Source organism: Nuphar pumila, chromosome 1 (assembly GCF_984573655.1).
Source record: "Nuphar pumila chromosome 1, dmNupPumi1.hap1.1, whole genome shotgun sequence".
NCBI lineage: Eukaryota > Viridiplantae > Streptophyta > Magnoliopsida > Nymphaeales > Nymphaeaceae > Nuphar > Nuphar pumila.
Genome location: NC_143249.1, coordinates 122,124,728 through 122,141,689, shown reverse-complemented (window position 1 = coordinate 122,141,689; position 16,962 = coordinate 122,124,728). Strand labels below are relative to the sequence as shown.

The following is a 16,962-nucleotide window of genomic DNA, read 5'->3' as shown; positions in this document are numbered from 1 at the left end:
GCCTTCTTTTTGTTTCCCAGCAAGTGGCGAGCCCCCCTTGCTCTCTTATCGCTTCCCGGTAGGGGGATAAGCTCCCCCTGCCTTTTGTTGCTTCTCGGCAGGGGGTTCTGCCCCCTTGCCTCTTGCGCTTTGCCGGCAGAGGACTCTGTCCCCTTGCCATTCCTTTTGTCGGTAGAGGGCTCTGTCCCCTTGCCATTCCTTTTGTCGGTAGGGGGCTCTGTCCCCCTGCCATTTGCCTTGTCGACAAGGGGTTCCTCCCCCCTTGTCCCTTTTTGTGCTTTTGGGCAGGGGGCGAGGCTCCCTCTGCTCTTGTTGTCCCAGCAGAGGGCGGAGCCCCTCCTGCTCTCTTGTTCCTTCTCGGCAGGGGGTTCTGTCCCCCTGCTTCTTGCGTTTTGCCGGCAGGGGGCGAAGCCCCCTCTGCTTTCCTGTTTTCAAGCAGGGGCTTGCCCCCTGCATTTCATTATTCTACGGCAAGGGGCTTTGCCCCCTTGCCTTGTTCTTGTTGTCGGCAGGGGCAGAGCCCTTGCCTTTTTTGTTCCCAGCAGGGGGCTGCGCCTCTGTCATGTTCTGACAGGGGGTGTTCCCCCCTGCCTTGTTGCGGCAGTTGTGGCAGGGAGCCTCTGCTCCCTCCTCTGCCTTTCTCTGTGCTAGCAGACAAAGAGCTCCTGCTCCCTGCCTCTCCTGCAGTTGCTAGAAAGGGCTGAGGCCCCTGCCTCTGGCATTGCAGCCTGCGAGAGACCTTGCTGCCTCTGTTACTTCTCGGCATATACTAACGTTCTAAGCTCTTCAGGTTGAACGGTGGATCCAACTCGCCCTCTATGGCTTGAGCTCTTGCTTGCCTACGTTGCATGCGTACGAGGACCCGCAACCCCTTAAGGTAGGGGATTCTTGCGTGAAAGGACAATGAACTGATAAATGCTAAAATAAGAAAAGATAACTAAAAGAGGATGATATATGTATATGTATAATATATATACGTATGTCTTTACCTTCAAGGACGCGGTTTCACGATCCTTGTCCTCTTTACTTTCTCGCACTTTCCTTTCTGTTGCCGTCGCGCTATATGTGCCCAGACTTTTCATTCCTGTCTTTACATTCCATGTCTTTTAACTCAAGGATGCGGTTTCGCGATCCTTGTCCTCTTTACTTTCTCGCACTTTACTTTCTTGCTGCCCAGCGCTTTGCGCCCTGACATTTACTTACTTATGTCTGCTTTGTTCTCCAGGATGCAAATCCTTGTCCTCCTTTACGTTCCTGCACTTTACTTCCTGCATTTACTTGTTGCCCCGCGCTTTATGCACCATGGCCTTGCTTCTGCTTTACTCTCTGTACTTTACTTTCCTGTGCTGTCGTGCTTGCTCTTGCACTTACCTTTTGTATGTGTTTGTCTTTACCTTGTTGCCACACTTCGTGCATATGCTTTGCTCGTGTATGTATTCTATCTCTGTCGCATGCTTCTTTACTTATTTACGCTTATCGTTTAATCGAGGTGCAACCCCATGCCTCGTGAGTCATCCTCTACACTTGCTTAGTCAGTATAGGATCTCATACCTCACGAGTTGCTTACGTTGTTGCCTGCTTGTGTGTTTCGATGATCAAGGTATGATCTCATGCCTCATGTGTAGCTCTAGCGTTCTACCCTCGCGGTGCAGTTTCGCCCATCGAGTCTTGCCCCTCGATTTGCCATTGTATTAGTATGTGCAGGAGTTTGTCCCTTGTCAGCTTGCACTCCCTGAGTGCAGCTTCGAGTGTATAGTGTATGTCGTTTCACTTGTCTTACAAGCCACAACACACACTTATGCACTTCGGTTCTCCAAAGACATCGTCTTAGGTGCAAACCTATTTTTCAAGATGTATAGCTTGTAAAGCAGAGATAGCGGCTGAATCTCCCAAATCGATGTATTTGGGATAGGTGTGTTACAACCTTAGTTCACCTATTCGATACGACTCAGATAGCCTTGTTTAGAAGCCTGTGCACGAGTAGGGAGGGGATCCTAGCGAGGTACTTGCACCATTGCTAGATCGGCATTACCTCGCCTTTGATGCGAGACCTAGTTTGTAGGATTTCTGGTTTAACCAAGATTATAGCGCCTTCCTTCCTTCGTGAAGGTATTGTTGGATCTCTTACGAGGGATCCATGTTTCCTCCTCTTGTAGTTGTACCCATAGTCACGTACGTTATGTTTGGACTACGAAGAGCAGGACGAGAGGTCTATAGTAACCTCTAAGCGTGTATTGACACATTAAGCTAAATCCTGTTATGTTGATATTTGCCTAATAGGCAGATTGCTTGCGATTGTCTAAAGGATTCGAGCACGATAAGTTGGAACTTGAATGAGTTCACTGTGGGCTTCTGTAAAGCAGAAGTGTTGGGATTTCCTGCGAGAGATCCATGCCCCTCTCATCGTGGTTATACTTTTGAACAGGTACGTTGCGTACTACGATGAGTAGGATGAGAGGTGTATGTCTGCCTCGAACATGCAATGTCATGTGTTTAAGATCACAAGAGTGACGTTTCTACCTTCACTACGGATTAGCCCTTTTCATCGTGGTTGTACATTTGAATAGGTACGTTGCGTACTGCGGTGAGTAGGATGAGAAGTGTGTGATTGTCTCGAACGCGCAATGACACATATAATTCACTTAAATAATGATCATGCGCCTTCACAGACAAGATGCTCGATTGGGTTGAAAGACCAGAGCATGTAGAATGAGACGGCGGTTAAGAAATTCTCCGTCGTGCTCATTCGGGATGATTCATCAAGAGAGAGGATGGATGGTACAAAACTCCGATGGACAGTCATTAATGGAAATCTCGGGCAAAGATCCGACCTTCCCCAGTCATCGAAGATTATGGGAAATCCTTCAGGCCACTTCTGCAGAAGTTCGGATGCGCATTCGTTGGGCCTTTGTTTGCTTTTTGGGATTTACTCCCTTGGTCACTGGTCGTCCCCTTAGGAAGCGGACTCAGTCAGTCATTCGGGGTATAATAAAATACATAGCATAATGGACCCCCGAATCTATCTCGACTGTTTCTACGTTTTGCCTTGTGCGTACCCACAACGACCTGCTCAATAATAAGACAAGATATAACTTATGCACATGATCATGAGATATGCATGTTGTGATGTGCATTGGTTGCTTGCTTGTTAGCTCGGTAGTTCGGTACGCTAATCGTTGAGCTATGTACGTCTGTCGAGGCATTACTCTAGTTGGTTAAACTGCTTGCGCAGTTCTGCTATGTAATGACTAGCTTCTCATACTAGTCAATTACTTACAATACTAGCATTATGCTAGTTATTGCGTATTGTGATATAACTGCTACATGATTGTTTATCATAGCTACTTGCCTATAGACAAAACCATATAATGATACTTGTGTGTATTACGAGTGTTGTTATGAATACTTGTCTTATGTAATTGCTTTGCTTGACTGTGGAATAGAGTTAGTTGCTCTTCACCTTTAAAATCTGTGGGATCGCTATAGTTGCTTGTTTAGCACTATGATCCTTCCTGCTCTTGTATTTAGTTGTTTGCTTTACTAGAGCTTTGCTTACTCCACAGCACATTTGGTTAGATTTGCTAGTCTTGCTTGTTCCTGCTTGAGCTAGCGATTATCTTGCTTATTATAGCCTTTGTTCTTTCTTGTCTTTTGCACCCCTACTAGTCTGTTGTGGGACTGACCCATTTCATGGGCAGATGGTGAACAGGTTATATAGCTTGCGATGGCACGATGACGCAATGCGTTCAAGGCAAGACCCTTTCCTGACGTTGCGCTTCTGGGGATACTTTTGATAGTTATGGTATGAAGTTTCTTGAAAGAATCTCTTCTGATTTAAACTCTTGATTTCTAAAACTGTATTACCAAAACGTGGTTCTTCTTTTCATTTCAATAAAATATGTACTTGAATTGCAAATTAGTTTATAAGGGGAAGTCTGTTTTTGTGTTGTAATGCACCGAAGGTCTAGGGACTTGCTGTTTTGAACCTGATCTTTCGCTGAACTTCTGTTTTAAACTCTGATAAATGATTGATTTCAAAGCTTTCAACCTTTTTCATAAAAGGTTTCAAGTCCACGATTTTGGGGTGTTACAACCTAAATGCTTAAATAGTAAAAGACTTGAATGCCATGTCATGATTGCAAATTCCACCATACTGAACAAATATAAATGAGTTTTTGTCTAAGCAATTGTCTTCAGTAGGTTGAGGTCCCACAACTAACATTGTTGTAACTCTATTTCATGCAACAGGTGCTCAGATACTGACAGTAGCAGACTGATGCAGAAATAAATATGAAATGGATGCATAGGAAATGGAAAAAGTGATGTGTTGTGGCAATGGATAACAACTATGTATCGATGTTAAACTAATCCATCATACAGATTTTGATATAAGGTGATATGCAGGGACTGGTATTAAACTTGAAGCATAGGTAAGCCATAACACAGGTAGAAATGGATGCAGCTAACAAAAGGTAAGATGATGATGATGCTACAACCTGATTGCAGTGGATGCACATGAGGGTGAAGCAAAAAACACATATATAGGTATAACGATGTCGTGCAATAAAGTATTGCAAGGGATGATTGCTGTAAAATGAGGTGCTATGCTCATTTGGCATCAAGGCAATCAACCCTGCAAATCTCACCCAGAGAAAAATCTGAAATTCTCTCACAGTACAGATGATGTTTAAAGCAAATTCATTGCCTTCGAAGATTGTGACTGAGAATACCAGGAATAACTCTTTTCTGTGCCATAAGAAATTAGTTGCCTTACATCTACCATTTCTCTTTTTCCTTTTATGTACAAAACAGAGTGACGACCATTAATGTCTGTAACCTATCCTCTTTATGAAATCCACTGGAAGAGCATAGAGTTTTCTCGGCTTAAATGGCAAAAGCTGGAGAAGAAATGCATACTTTCAAAAGATAGAATAACCAAATTCACATGCACTAATGCCATCAGGCTTGTGTCCTATAACGCAGTGATATGGTCACCATCATGATCATCAAGAGATTTTCCATTGGATCTAATGGAAGAGGCACCGCTAAGTAAAAATGCTACCATGAGCTTCCTAATCCTTCAATTATCTTTTGTGGTTCTGATTTCATGAACTTCAAAAAACTCAGATTTTGATATAAGGTGATACGCAGGGACTGGTATTAAACTTGAAGCATAGGTAAGCCATAACACAGGTAGAAATGGATGCAGCTAACAAAAGGTAAGATGATGATGATGCTACAACCTGATTGCAGTGGATGCACATGAGGGTGAAGCAAAAAACACATATATAGGTATAAAGATGTCGTGCAATAAAGTATTGCAAGGGATGATTGCTGTAAAATGAGGTGCTATGCTCATTTGGCATCAAGGCAATCAACCCTGCAAATCTCACCCAGAGAAAAATCTGAAATTCTCTCATAGTACAGATGATGTTTAAAGCAAATTCATTGCCTTCGAAGATTGTGACTGAGAATACCAGGAATAACTCTTTTCTGTGCCATAAGAAATTAGTTGCCTTACATCTACCATTTCTCTTTTTCCTTTTATGTACAAAACAGAGTGACGACCATTAATGTCTGTAACCTATCCTCTTTATGAAATCCACTGGAAGAACATAGAGTTTTCTCGGCTTAAATGGCAAAAGCTGGAGAAGAAATGCATACTTTCAAAAGATAGAATAACCAAATTCACATGCACCAATGCCATCAGGCTTGTGTCCTATAACGCAGTGATATGGTCACCATCATGATCATCAAGAGATTTTCCATTGGATCTAATAGAAGAGGCACCGCTAAGTAAAAATGCTACCATGAGCTTCCTAATCCTTCAATTATCTTCTGTGGTTCTGATTTCATGAACTTCAAAAAGCTCATATTTACACATGTTTTGAAGAGGATCAGAAAACAGAATCATGCAAGCATAAAACCGTAGGAGATCTCACATGAATTCAATAGGTGAATATTATCAGGGAAAAAGCAAGAAAACAGATACCACCATTTTTCAGAAAAAAAAGAAAGAAAACCCCAAGAGATCTCACATGAATTCAACAAGTAAAGAAGAGAAAGGGGACACAAGGATTAGTTCAGATAGATTAAAAAGAAATCCCCTATAAGAGGCTAAGAGAATGTCGTGATTCTTAAAAATATAATTCTGTAGATGCACCCACTTATCTAGATAAACGAGATAATATGAAGAAATTGCACTGTGTTCCACCACTCCACAAAAAAAAACTCATTCCACTTATCTAGACAAATGGGGGGAGACATAGAAGAGAAACAAAATATCATGAAAGTATAACAAAAATTCAAAAAACAATTGTGGAAAAGAGAAAAAAAAAAGAAAAGAAAAGAAAAGAATGAGAACAACTAAAAGGAGGATGTATAAGATTTAGTGCTCATACAACCAAGGGTTCTGTCTTCAACCACTAGATCAGAAACTCTAGTCCACATTTGGCTTTATCACAACACTATTATAAGAATAAAAGGCGTCAAATATCCCTGGGCAAAAGAATACCCCCCAAAGAACAAATTATAAACAAAAACAAAGAGATGGATGTAGATAGAGGAGAGAAGGCATGGCACTGCGGTGATGCAAAAATGTTGGATGAAGCTAATGTGATTTAATGCAGGTGGATTATAATGCTACGAAAGTGATGTGAAGATGATAGCAATGCACTATGAATGAATTTAAGCAGGAGACATGATGAACAAATGTATTCACACAACGTAACAGGTTATCAAAATGAAATAGGAAATCAAAGGCAAACAGGAAATCAAGATCAAAAGACAATCAAGATCAATAGACGATCAAAATGAAAACAGGAACTCGAAAACCAAAAGATAATCAAAATGCAACCAAAAAGAGAAATCAAAATGCAAACCGATTATCAAAATGGAACAGGACATTAGAAGAAAACAAGAAATCAAAATAAGAAGGGGAAATTAAAATGAAACAAGATCTGGATTGGAATTACGATACATAGGATAATGGTGAAGCAAATATATTCACAGAACGAAATGCAATGATTCAGCTACAACTAATATATAATAAAAACACATAGTGAGGATGTAGAAAATCAAAAGTGCATAAATCAACAACGAGAGAGAGATGTAGCCAAAGAAAAGGCCAAAATTCTATGGCAAAATGCACGTCGATACTGCCATAGGCAGATCAACACTGCATATGTTGCTTCAACTGAAAAGAGATAGAAAAACCGAAAAGAAAATCTAAGAGAAAGAAGAAGGAAGAGGCAAATTCACAGAGAAAAAGTAGAGGGGGAATAGTTACTTACCGTGGTGGAGCTTTGGAGGAAAGAAGCGCCTCTTCTGAATGCTGAATGGATAAGGAACCTTTAGAAGAGAAAAAGGAAGAGAAGGACAGAGGGAAAGGAAAGGAGAGGGGATGCAAGCGATGGATCAGAGAGATGGAAGACGCAAAGAATGGATGCTTTCGACCCCTCCCTCTGCGCTGGTAGTTATAGGAGGTGGTCGTTAGAAGTTTTTCAAAATGGGTCCTCCATGGTTTTGAAAATTTTCAAAAGATGGTTGTAATTTACAAGGACTCTTCAAAAAGAGGGCAGAGCGACTAAAACCAATTTCCTTTAAGTTTTTGAAAGAAAACCTTAAAAATTCGAGAGGATCCAAATGAGGACCGAAAGAAATTTTAAAATATTTTTGCTTTAAAATTTAAGGATTTTTTGAAAAAGAATTTTCTGAAATAACAAAATTAATTTTAGAAATTGAGTTTCAAAAACGGATTTGGATCTGAGATTTTGAGTAGATATTCGAGTTTGGATCTCAAATTGAAGAAAAGGGAGGAGTGGATCCAAATGGATATCAGATCTGGATAAAATGTCTGAGCTATTCAGAAAATTGATTTTGTATTTTTAAATTTTGAAAACAAGAGAATGCAGCTCATAATTGGATTTGGATATTTGATCAGGATCCGAAATTGGGTCAAATATGGAAGATAAAATTGGATCTCGGATCTTTAGCAAGTGAATCTAAGAAATGAATAAAAATTGACACAATTGCCCTTCTGAATATCTCAAAAGGTGAGTGCCAAGGGCAAAAAAGGAGTTTTCAAAAATTTTAAAAAGTTGGGGTGTTTACACACTGCTGTTACTGGAGGTATCGGCGGAGAAAGTGAAGTGAGCTTTCTTCTTTGAATCAAGATTATTTTTGACAAGGGTAATACCCTCGTAAACCCCATTATGCATTCCTATTTCGAGCCATTCTGCTCGCTCTGTTAACTCGATGAAGGATTTGGATAGAGATGTGGAGATAAGGCTTCTTAGAGGCTGAGAGAAATTGTTGAGAATGATCTAAAGCGCATGATCCTCTGAAATGACAATCTTCATCTTGTTACAGGTGCTCCTTCACCTGTGAATAAATTCTCGGGCCTTTTTTCTTTCTTTCTGCTTCATATTGCAGGGATGATTGAGAGTAGGCAGAGCCTCTGTATTGAACAAGAAACGTTCAATAAACAAGTTGACCACTTTATCGAACTCTCGTAGTTCGATGGGGCTGATGTGCTCCGCATACCATTTTGACGTAGTACCTTCCAGACTATGAGGAAAATAGATGAATAGGGTCCTGTTGTTGTGAACACCCCAAATTTTCAAATTTTCAAAAATTCCCTTTTTGACCCTGGCCCCCATCTTCTGAATAATTGGGTCAACTTTTAATCAACTCCTGATTTTTTCTTGGATTCACTTCCTTGTTGAAGATCCGAAATCCAATTTCATTTTCTATATTTGACCCAATCTTGAATCTAGATCAAATATCCAAATCCAATTCTGAGTTCGGATCTCCTATTTACAATTTAACATCTAAAAATCCAAAATCAATTTTTTGTGTGGCTTAGATATTTTATCCAGATCCAATCTCCATTTGGATCCATCCCTCTCATGTCATTTTCTCAATTCAAGATCCAAACTTGATGTTTGCTAAAAAATCTCGGATCCAAATCTAGTTTGAAAATCCAATTTCCCCTACTATTTCAAAACTCCCTTTTTTTTGTAAAATCCTCAAAATTTCAAATTCAATACTTTCATAAACTTTTCAAAAATCTCATCTAGACCCCATCTCTTAAATCCCTTGCATTTCTCTCATATTTTTAGGTCTTTCTTTCAAAAACATAAAAGAAGAAATTTCAGAAAGTAGCTATACCCTCCTTTTTGAAAAACCTTTTTTAAAGTCCTTTTTAAAATTCTTTAAAACATTGGGGGACCAATTTTGAAAAACCTGTAACGACTTCTTCCTATATAACAACCATCGCAGGGGAAGGCTGGCATCGATCGAGCATCCGAGATCGCATCCTCACACCAAGCATCTATCGAGCATCGCTCCCATCCATCAAGCATGGCAAAGGAGAACGATTGAGTTCTTGAGAGGACCATCTGGAAGGAGGAGGAGAGAAAGAGTTTCTCTATCTCCCCTCTTCCGATTTCCTCTTCGCCTTCCTCTTGCTCCCTCTTGTTTCCCCTCTTCCCTCTCTTCTTTTCTTTTCCCTCTTCTTCCTTTCCGGTGGAGAAACCACAATCTGGCGGTGGTGCAAAGATTGGAGATAACCTCCCCTCTCGATTCAAACTGGTACAATTTTTCCTTTCTTTCTTCTTCTCTACCTCTTCTCCTTCTTTCTTTTCATTTGTTCCTCTTCCTGTTTGCAGTTTAGACTAGCTTATTTCGTTTAAAAAAAAATAGATTGAATCCTGTATGTGTTGCTTTCCAATTTCCGCATCATCCTTTGAATTCATGTTTTGTGCATTTACATTTTTAGAACAGTTTCATTTCATAGAATCAATTTTCCTGTATAGCATTTGATATTCAACTCTACATCAGACGCATTCTCCATTTTCGTTTTATAAGGTTTGTTCTCTACATCCATCGGATCGTCCTGCGATCTGGAATTCTCGATCTGCATCATTTTCTTCTTTGTTTTATGTTTTGCATTATCGATTTGTATTGATTTTCTGTTACACATTTTTCCCTGTTTGCCTATACATTGCATCCCACTCTGGTTCATCTGCATTTTAGTTGTAACTCATTCCCAACATCTGAAGCATCCTTCATTCGTCTATCACACATTCATTTTTATCAAATATGATTCAATCCAGCATCTGCAATCGAGTGTTCAAACTTGTTTCAATTCAGCATTTGTATCATTTGATTCTCATCGCATACCATTCTAATTTCAATCGCACTGCACTTCTCAATTCTGCTTCAGTTCAAAATTTTTGATTTGTAATGTAACAATTTACATTTCTGCGATTTCTGGTTACTGTGTGTTAACGCTTTAACGTGTAGCATTGTGTTTTCATCTACTGCATTTGCATCTGCCATGATTGTAACATCGTTTTATTTAGTGTCATTTCCTCCCATCTATATTAGATTCTCATTTCCTCTAGATTGTAGATCCACCCTGCATACTAATGCTATACTAATGCAGGGTGGATTTTCATAGTATTAATTGTAACACCCCATTTATTTTTAATGAAAATTCTAACAAATTTTTTTTTAAAGCATTTAACTAGATAAATGAGGAGCTACTAAGAACTTCAATCTTATTCCATCATAACAAAGTTTATTACATCAAGTTCAAATATCCAGAAACATTAAACAAAAAAGTAGTAGTGCCATGATCGCCTGACGATGCCGCCACCCTCACTCTGATTGTGCATTTATGTCTTCACCTGAAAACAGTAAACCATAAAGGAATCAGACTACCACTGTCTGAGTAAGTGATACAGTCCAAAATACATATGTGCAGTGTCATGTGAACAAGTATGTAGGAATTATGATTTACCAGAGATTTAATCCTCGTATAAATATATTTTTCTTTCTAAGTTTTGTTCCACTTGAACCCCTATCTGTCCCATTTGTTATTTCCACATTTATTGGTTTGAATCTTCATTTAATTCTTACCTTGTGGGTACGCACAGGCATTCGACATCGTAGCGGACCGAGATTATACGAGGGTTCATATAGTCCGTATAACTAGCCGTACGGATACCCAAAAGGGGCACGGTGCCCGACCGAGAGAGATCCTCAATTGGCAAGAACTAGTATTGGATGCACCCAAAACTCTTCAGCAGAAGACTTGGACCCACCACCTAGGACTCACTGGTGGTCCTGGTCCCCTAACTCCGTGGATTGGGGACCGGGTGAGACGCCTTGCTCTCACAGCAAAAGAATGTCCGACGGAGTGTGTACCACCCACTCTCTCTAAAGTGGACCGTGGGCCCAGTAACATACATTGCGATCCAGTGTACCTAGAACCCGGGAATCCAGTAACATACACCGCCATGGTGTACCTAAAAACCCTGTGAGAAACTAGTAACATATACCCTTTTCGGTATACCCAGTTCTCACCCCAATTATCTTTATTTATTTATTTATTTTTTCTCATCCATTTTATTCTCGGTTGACTAGAAAAAATGTGGACTTAAAGGGAGCATTAAAACAAGAAATTCCGTTTTTTATTTTTTTTTAAAGAGGGCTGAGTGGATGACCAAGGTTGGAAACCCAACCGTTTGGAATAGGAAGGCCATCTCACGACTTTTCAAAAGGGGAAGTTATATTCCATAATGGGCTGGGAGTTAAAAAAAAAAATTAAAAATAGAAACCCAAGAGGGTTTACAAAAAAAAACAAGTTCCATTGAAAACTGATTCCCTCTCTCTCTACCCTCCCTCTCTGGAATTTTTCTGCTCTTCCTATCAATACCAGCCGTGTGTTTTATTCTCGAGTTTCAACTTCCATCATTTCTTCTGGCGAGGAGCAGGTGCAAGGTTACTGGACGTCCGTGAGGAGGGCGAACATCTTGCTGGTAGATTGAGGTTCTCACAAGGTAGGGATATAGTTTCTTTATGCATATGTGAAGCACCATGGGGTACTCGTATGGGTTCACATAACTGAATAGCCATCAACGTCATGAGTTGGACAAGATTGTTGCTTCTTTACCTGTGAGTGTAATGGTGTTTTGATTTGCTGAAAAGAATACCTATAGAATGGCAGTATAGTCATGGACACGTAACTAGAAGACTATGTATGTATACAAGTTTTTAAAATAGTATTTTCCCTTATGTCTTATCTAATCTTTTGATAGCTAAACTAACATTTGGATAACCATGGAAGGGGAAAATAGCTGGGGGCATCCGTAAATATGAAAAACGAAATTGCCTTATTTTGTTTCAGCCATGAGACTTCATCAAAATCTCTCTTTATCACAATTTTGGGATTTCCATCCAAAGTCTCATCATGATTTCCTCATTTCCTTTTATCCAATTATTTCATTCTCGAGGATTTCGTCTTTCTCCAAGCCGTTCAGGATGAGTTGCTAAACCTGAGAATCATTTTTACAAAACAATTCTTCCACACCCAGTTCAGATTTTCTGACTAAGGCATTTTAAAATTTGGCGTGTTTTTCTTTGCTACTAAGCTCGGCTTTCAACCAGCTTAGCAGCAAAGAGAGACATCTGCAAACACCCGATTTTTTTAAAAAAAATTCAAAAAATTCCTTTTTGCCCTTGGCCCCCAACTTCTGAATAATTGGGCTGACTTCTCATCAATTTCCATTCATTTCTCAGATTTATTGATTGAAGATCCTAAATCCAAATTCAATTTCCATATCTGACCCAGTCTCGAATCCAAATCGGATATCTGAATCCAATTATGAACCCAAATATTTTATTTTTCAAAAAAAATAAAAAATCAAATCTATGTATTTTCTCAGAAGTTTTATCAAGATCCAATCTCAATTCGAGATCCAAACTCGAATGCTTTCTGAAAATCCTAGATCCAGATCCATTTTTGAAACCCAATTTTTGAAATTAACCATGTATTTTCACAAAACCCTCTTTTGCAAAAACCTCAGATTTCAAAACAAATATTTCACAAAAACTTTTCAGAAACTTGATCTGGATCCCACCTGTAAAATCCCTCTTAAATTCCTCATAGTTTTAGATATTTTCCTCAGAAAACACAAAAAAAAATCAGAAAAAAGCAGCTTTTACCCCCTTTTTGAAAAACCTTGTAAAGGAGCCCTCTTTCTAAAAATTTTGAAAACCTAAGAGAACTCTTTCGAAAATGCTCTAACGACTTTTCGTTATTTAAACAACCATAGAGAGTCGATGGCTTCATCCGTTTTCACCCTTCCCTCTCGACGATCCGTCTTCAACGTCTCCATCTCTCGCTTCTCCCTCTTCTCTTTCCCCCTTTTTTCTCTTTCTTCTTCTTCCCTTTCTTTTTTGTTATCATCGCAAAAATTTTCCCTCCCTCTGCGAGAGAGGGAAGCGATCATGCAAGTCAAACTCGACCAAGGTTTTAAAAATTTGTTTTGAAATAACTCGCTTCCATTTTAAAATAGCGGGAAAATTCCGTAGAATGGGACTCACCTGTCGGTACAAGGTTTAACCGTTCCTAGCGCCATAATCAGGGGTAATTGAACCAAGGATCAAAAGTGTGCTTAGCTAAACTCGATTATCAAAATGGATGTTCTATTCTTAAATGCACAGAGAATCAGGCATGTGTTACAAAGTTTTGGCAAGAAAATGCATATTGGAAAATATGATGTTTGCTTCTGAAAAATACCTTGGAAAATGATGGGAAAGTATTTCTGAGGAAAATGGGAAATCAATTTCTAAAGAAAAGCTCTGATATTTTGATGAAAATGATCTTGAGAAAACTCTGAGAATTTAAGGAAAATCGACTTCTATGGTCTTGAAATTCAAGATCAAAATGCAATTTGGAAAATCATGAATTGAAAATATTTGAACTTTCTTTGAAAAATGAAGGGGGTTTCGAGAAATTAATTTTCAAATGCCCTTGAGAATAGATATTTTTTGAAAATTCCTACCTTGGTATTTGAAAATCGATTTTTGGACATAGGAAAATCATTGAGAATTCATGGAAAATCATTTTAAAGAATGGAAAACTCAAATCTTTGAGAAAATCGAATTTTGAAGAAATTTTAGGGTATCTTTGAGAAATCAATTTTCTTGAAAAGGGGATTTTTGATTTTATCAAAAGAAGGGTGCATTTCATGATGCAAGCTAACTTAAATGAATGAATGCAATTTTTTGAAGATATTTTGGGATATTCTGAGAAAATCGCATTGAAAATGTGCATTATAGAATTGAATGAAGGCAAATTTGCTACATATTTTCGACTATGTCCACAAATATGTTGGGAATTTAACTTATTTAATTCTAAAATATTTTGCAAAAGTTGAAATATGCCATGATTTTCGAAAATAGCCTAATAGTGTAGGCTTAATGTGGCTAATACGAAGATGATAAATCTAGGTTTTATTCGTATTCTGACTATGGCCATGAATATGAACTCCATCGAGTTTGTCAACTCCCTAATAGCTTGTGCACGTGCCATTCGTGTCAACCATAGTGAATTTCAAAAATGTGCATGAATCACCATTCACTAAACATGAAATATTATAAAAGTAAACTATATGCAATGCATCCTATTCTATGCAGAAAAGTAACTCTTATTCCAATATTACATTTTACATTTACATCAATGAAATAAAGAGAAATAAAAAATCAAACTCCTCCATTTGAATATCCCTGCAAAACTGGAAATTGGGTTAGCACAAACATGTAGTTTTTTCCAGATTTTTTCGATAATATCCAGAAATTATCATATTTATCTGGATATAAACCCAGTTTCATACCTTCTTGATATGAACAAAATAATGAAAATATGAAAATAAAGATTTTAAAATTCAAAATCATGGTCAAATTAACCAAAATACCCCTGATAGCAAAGTTATAACTTTAAAATTTTGGTTTTTAGAAGGAAATTTTGTAAAATTTAAAAATTTTGAAATTCAAATGGAAGCAAATGAAGATAAAATCAAACATGAGATATGATGACATGATGCTAAGTATGATAAAACCCTAAAATCATAAAAATTTCTGAAATTTTGGCCAAAATATTGAATTTTACTAGTATTTTGCGCGAATCAAGGTTCCACGGGCACCCTGTTTTAATGATACGACTAAATCACACATCAACTAGATTCAAAATTTTGTCAAATTCAACATAGACAGTTATATTATCCTTAGAAACAGAATAGAATCAGAAACCATATTTTATGGCATTATTTTAATGCAAAAAATTGAATAAAGTCCTAAAACATGCAGATTTTGCCCGCGGGCACGAACCAAATGTGCTTTTAAGCTAAAATGGCAGATCAATTCACCATAGAAATTCCAGAAATTTTTCATGCTGCTAATAGACAAAAAAATGGGCAATTTTGGTTTTTACAGTCCCAGAATTTGTTCCCTGATTGAAGAGATATGACTTCTGCAACACGAATTTGATTCTGACACACCAGAATTTAACAGGATTTGATATAAAATAAAGGAAAAATGCTAGTATACAATCAAATTCCCTGAAAATTTAGGATCACACTGCTAATGAACCTAGGAACAACTTTCATTTTGACAAATTTGGCATTTGGCCTATTGATAATGAGAATCAAATCCGATATCAGAGGCATTAATCAGAGAAACATGAATGAGCATCAAAACTGCAGACTTATCCTAAAATTTCAGGAAAAATATCAGAGCTATTTTAAAAAGTCTGAAAAATTAGAATCAAATAGTAGACATTTCGAAAATAATCTTTGCCTTTTAAAGACCATGCTTTAGAGCTACAGGCTGAGAGCTATGATAGACTTAAGTCGATCTAAAGCTCTAGGAACTCGTAACAGGCTCCACCATATGGCCCTTATAATCCAATTTTTGAAAAATAGTAACCCTTTTTATATAAATCGGATAAAGTTAGGTAAAATACTAGATTTAACACCGAAGATGCTGCATTTTTTGGATCAGTAATCGGATCTCCTATGAAGGAGATCCTGAGTTTACAATACGGTCTCTGATATGCATAGCGTTTTCCCGACCTTAAAACCCAGTTCAACATTTTGAATCTTAAATGAAGCTAGAAGCTCAAAACATTCCACGTTTTTGGCAGACAATCAGGAATATCTCAATGCATGCTTCCTAAATTTTTCAGAATTTATTAAAAAAAAATTTAACATAAAAAGATGAGTGGACCAGGCACCTAAATCAGGGCATTACAGAAACTAAACAAAAATTAATGAAACTACATGATATGCATGCTATGCTAAAATAAATTACAAAAATATTAATAAAAAATGCACCTAATATGAAAAACATGGGATGATGCTGACATGAAACAAAAAATGAACCAAGGAGGCCTGAGTTTTAATCACTATATGCCATAAATAAGAAGGATTCATTCCATTGATTGGGTGAATCCTCTTTGAAGATGGCGTTAACATAGAATGAACATATTACCTCCCAAAACCAAGTCCTACACTAGTGAATCCAGTTTAAAAGATGACTTCACTTGGGGATTCATGGTAATCCAAAGAAACACATGTAATATAAGCGCGAAAAGCAAAAGAGGAAAAATGAGGGAGGGCGTTACCTTGGATTCTCTCACACGCCAACTGAACTTGAGATGGTTGGGCTGGTGATAATTGTGCTTGTAGCAGTTGGAGAGGTCGCAACTTAGGCTCCTTGACTACTCTTCTACGGCTGGGCTGAAGAAAGAAGGTGGAAGGATGAAGAAGGAGATATTCTTGGGGATGGCGTGTGATGGAGAGGGAAATAAGAGAAAATAGGGGAAAGCTAAATGCCTCTAGAGGGTCGACTAGGGGGGGGGGATTTAAAAAGAGGGGTGCCAAAAGTTAGGAAAAGCAAACAGTGAGATTTGCTTTTCCTAACTTCTAGGAAAAGCAAAGGGGGACGATTTTGGCTCTTGGTTCTTTATTTGATTTTTTTTGTTTTTACCTTTTCAAAAGCTAGCTAAACCCTAGCTATTTTTAAGGAAATCAAAGTGTGGCACCACCTTAGGGTGGGCCCCACATAAAGTAAAATAGAAAAAGTAAAAGAAATGCTCTGGGGAGGCGCCAC

At 38.2% G+C, this 16,962-nt stretch overlaps 1 non-coding gene across 1 annotated transcript; it reads right to left on the bottom strand.

The window, feature by feature from the left end:
• Window positions 1-6,387: 6,387 nt before the first annotated feature.
• LOC149849141 (small nucleolar RNA Z157/R69/R10) lies at window positions 6,388-6,472 on the bottom strand. The gene has a single exon (XR_016426590.1). It is a non-coding gene; the product is annotated as a small nucleolar RNA Z157/R69/R10 (small nucleolar RNA).
• Between the last annotated feature and the right edge of the window lie 10,490 nt (window positions 6,473-16,962).